The sequence below is a fragment of the Maniola hyperantus genome, chromosome 27 (assembly GCF_902806685.2).
Source record: "Maniola hyperantus chromosome 27, iAphHyp1.2, whole genome shotgun sequence".
Taxonomy (NCBI): Eukaryota; Metazoa; Arthropoda; class Insecta; order Lepidoptera; family Nymphalidae; genus Maniola; species Maniola hyperantus.
The window spans coordinates 703,724-708,714 of NC_048562.1; positions in this window are offsets into that span (position 1 = coordinate 703,724).

Below are 4,991 nucleotides of genomic sequence, written 5' to 3' on the forward strand. Positions count from 1 at the left end.
CCGTGGAGGCTTTGACGCGACTGGCTTCGCTTGGGCAGCCATTGCTTAGCGATGTAAGAAGTAAGGTTTCGTTTATATTGGTTGCTTTATTATGCGACTAGCTTATGCTCGCGACTTCGTCCGCGTGGACTACACAATTTTCATACCCCTATTTCACCCCCTTAGGGGTGGAGTTTTCAAAAACCCTTTCTTAGCGGATGCTAATAATAGCTATCTGCATGCCAAATTTCAGCCCGATCCGTCCAGTAGTTTGTGTTGTGCGTTGATAGATCAGTCAGTCACCCTTTGCTTTCATATAAGTACATTTACTAATTTACTAATGGGTTTTTTATTCCTTATGACATTTTTTTTTTAATAAAAATATTAGCCATGTTAAATGGCTAATATTCCCCTTTCCTCTCCAACTAAGCCTCAGGCTTGTACTAGGAGTAGGTACGACAATTATAGTGCAACGGGCGGGGTTTGAACCGTCGACCTTTCGGTTTTCAGTCCACTCCTTTACCCATTGAGCTATTGAGGCTTCTGCAACATTACAATAACTATTGCACAGAACTAATATTGAAAGTTAGGTAGTTAAATTTAAACTTGTTTTTTGTCTCATTTTGAATGTGAAAAATATAAAAATGCACATAATACTTTTAATATTAGGGTAGTGAGTGAAGACCAAATAATAACGACACCAATAATAATCTATACCTACTAATAAATAATTTTTTTAGAGTTTATTTATTTATTTAGGTAAGTAGTTCAAAATACAAAGATTAAATTAATAATAATTAAATAATAAATTAATAATAATTAAATTAAATTAAATTAAATTAAATTAAATTAAATTAAATTAAATTAAATTAAATTAAATTAAATTAAATTAAATTAAATTAAATTAAATTAAATTAAATTAAATTAAATTAAATTAAATTAAATTAAATTAAATTAAATTAAATTAAATTAAATTAAATTAAATTAAATTAAATTAAATTAAATTAAATTAAATTAAATTAAATTAAATTAAATTAAATTAAATTAAATTAAATTAAATTAAATTAAATTAAATTAAATTAAATTAAATTAAATTAAATTAAATTAAATTAAATTAAATTAAATTAAATTAAATTAAATTAAATTAAATTAAATTAAATTAAATTAAATTAAATTAAATTAAATTAAATTACCTTTACACCATGTATATATTGCGGTTACTTACACAAGCACGTATCGCCAAGGTATATTCATCGAGCTTTTGACGACAAAATAGTCGTAACTTTATTTGCAACATTGTGGATACACCTTTACATCATTTATTGCGGTTACTCACACAAGCATGTATCGCCAAGGTATATTCAATCAATCAGCCTGTTTGCGTCCACTGCTGGACATAGGCCTTCCTAAGTGCGCGCCACCACACACGATCCTCTGCCTTCCTCATTCACCCACTTCCCGCTACCTTCTTAAGGTCGTCGGTCCAGCGGGTTGGAGGTTGTCCCACACTGCGCTTGCCGATACGCGGTCTCCACTCCAGAACACGTCTGCCCCAGCGGACATCGGTTCTGCGGCAGACGTGGCCTGCCCACTACCACTTCAGCTGGCTAATTCGTTGAGCTATGCCAGTCACTTTGGTTCCCCGACGGATTTTCTCGGTACGGTACTCTCTTGGCCCTCAGAGAGACACCCAACATAGCCCGCTCCATAGCACGCTGAGCGACTCTGAACTTATGGACAAGGCCAACTGTCAGTGTCCACATCTCAAGGTATATTCATCGAGCTTTTATTTGACGACAAAATAGTCTTAACTTTATTTGCAACATTGTGGATACACCTTTACACCATTTATTGCGGTTACTCACACAAGCACGTATCGCCGAGGCGTTACAAGCACCAAGGCGTAATCAGCTGACTCTATAACATGCATAATTTATATTGAAATGTGCAAAAAAGTTCCATCACTTTTTGATTATGCAGTTGCCTAGTAAACTTTTATATCTAATATCTAAATATATGAAAGGAAAAGGTGACTGGCTGACTGACTGACGGATCGGGCTGAAATTTGGCATGCAGCTATTATGATATGACGTAAGTAACGATTTTTGAAAATTCAACCCTAAGGGGGTAAAATAGGGGTTTGAAATTTATGTAATCCAGCATATGCTAGTTACTTTATAAAAGAAAACTACACAAAATTTATTACGCAGAATTTTATTATAAAAATAAAAAGGTTCTTCCTAATTATTTACAAATTATTGACTTAACACGACACATACATAAAAGTTGAAAGATGGTAACTGTCATTTTAAAATAATAATATTGTTGTATAATTTAATATTACATTATTAGGTGGAGTTACAGTATTAGACACAGTATACAGTATTAGTTATTACAGTATTAGATATTATAGAGATTAACAATAATTAGTAGGGAAGTAGGTATTATTGAATCGTATTATCCTGTGAATTGGCCAAAATATATTCTATGCAAACAGGACGCTGAAGAAAATTTTCGCGCATGTTTCAGCTAGATATACTTATCCTTAGCTTTAAGTATTATAATTAGGTACATAATATAATAATAATATAATAAATAATATAATATTATAATTAGGTACCTACATATATGAAAAAGAAAGAAACACTGAGACTTAAGTGTAAGTTTTTGAGTAAAGGCAACTTTTAGAAATGACATTTTTTTCATTTTTTAAGATCGTTATACCCAACCAGCTGATACCTGCGACCTTATCCGTCGTTAGGGTTTAGGTTTTTAAAAACCACGCTGGAACTTATTTATTTTCCGGGATAAAAAATAGCCCCACTTTTAGGTTAAATATATTCGTGCAAAAAATCACGTCGATTCGTTAGGACAAATAAACAGTCTTTCGAATAGTAATATGGAGGGTAGTGATTATTGCCATTTTATTTTATTTATTTTGATAACATCAAAAATATCAAAATAAAAAAATAAATGGGTTTAATTTAATTCGAACATTACTCAGATTTGACGTGTTCAAAAACTTAAACTTGTTAGGTAGTAAAACGTAGTACGTTTTAGTTGCTTTGTAAAAATCAAGACAATAACTCAGATTTAACTACAAAAATGTCTTTAACTTCAATATTAGTTGTCAATGGTCATCAGTCGATTGTTCTGTCGTTATATTTTGTCTGTTTGTTCGCCTTCTACCTTCGTGTCTTTTTTGTCTGGTCGAAAATCGTCTGTCATACACCGTGTTACTTGTTCCTCTCCTGAAAATGTTTAAAATATGATTTACATTTTTTGTTAGTTACAGTGTTTTAGTTTACAATGAAAGCTGAAAAAGTGAGTTATATTATTAAAAAACAAGTTTTTACATTTTTAGGGATCCGTACCTCAAAAGAAAAAAGGAATCCTCAAAGGATCACTTTGTTGTCTGTCTGTCTGTTTATCTGTCTGTCTGTCTCTCTGTCGTGTTTGTCAAGAAACCTACAGGGTACTTCCCGTTGACCTAGAATCATGAAATTTGGCAGGTAGGTAGGTCTTATAGCAGGCATAAGGGGGAAAATCTGAAAACCATGAATGAACTAAAAAAATGAAATAAAATGAACAAATAATTAGTATTTTCAACTTTGAAACTAAGATTACTATACCAAGTTGGGTTTCATAATGTATCTTTCATAAAAGGGCTTTATCTGTACATTCTAAAACAGATTTATGTATATTTTTATGAAAAATTACCCCTTCCAGGTTAGCCCGCTATCACTTACCACCAGGTGAGATTGCTGTCAAGGGCTAACTTGTAACTGAGTAAAAAAAAAAAAAAAATTGTTAATGATTTATCGTGCAAAATGTCGAAAAAATACTACTGCAGTACGGAACCCTCGGTGCGCGAGTCTGACTCGCACTTGCTGGCTGGTTGGAAGTAACAAAAATAGCAGAATAAAAGTAAACATTTATTGTACATTTTCGCTAATTAATTATATGGTATAGTTCTTGCATTTCACGAAGGCGCGTGGCTCATATTTGTGTGTAAGTCGTATCGATATAAGTACGGTAAATGTGTGCGTTTGCGAGCGCTTGCTCGCGACTGATTGGTCCGACGTGCACGCACACTTACGCAATGACCGTGTATACGACGTAACCACAAGTAAAGTTCACTCGCCTTCGTGAATTGCAAGAACTGTAACTATAATTTATTAGCATATTCACATACCTACTTTCTGTAATCAAGAGTTACATCAATTTCTAGTGACAGTAGTTAATCTAAGTGCTGTTAAATAAATATTTTTAAGAAGGTAAAGTAAAGACTTGAATCTACATAATATATTATCAGTTATCACACTCAAATAGAGGTCTACAAATTGTGATTATGTTACAATATGTCTAACAGCCGTACTCAGAGTCGCTTAATCGTTAGTTTAAACGAGACAGAGGTATATCTCTCGCATAAATCTGTCACGTTTTAACACAATCTTAAGTAACGGTTAGCGACTCTGAGTACGTCAGTAAAACGAATAAAGTCAATTAAATCAGTACCCGTAGTACAAGATTTTACGTCTCACCAAACCAAACCAAATTCGAGAGTCGAAATACTTCCGCGTTACAGTAAAATGGACCTAAACAGCCTTGAATTGAAGTCAAATATTCAATGCCCCGATTTTAATTTCGCAATGTTTCCGCTTGGAGCGCTGGCTGTAGAAGTGTAGACAAACTTGAGCTTTAAAACAAGGCTTTTAAGATCCAGTTTACTGTAACGCGGAAGTATTTCGACTCTCGAATTTGGTTTGGTTTGGTGAGACGTAAAATCTTGTACTACGGGTACTGATATCGTATGTTTCTTTCTCTGTAGGGCGATTGTCTAAAACCTGCATCAATCATTATTACAATCTCAATTGTTCTGATTGGCTGAATTTGTGCAATTCTTGTTGCAAAAATGCATTGTAGCCAATAGTGAGCGAGCATTAACCAATCAGAGATGATTGCGATCGTGACATTGTAGCTGTCAAACAACCGCGGTAGGGCCCCTGTTT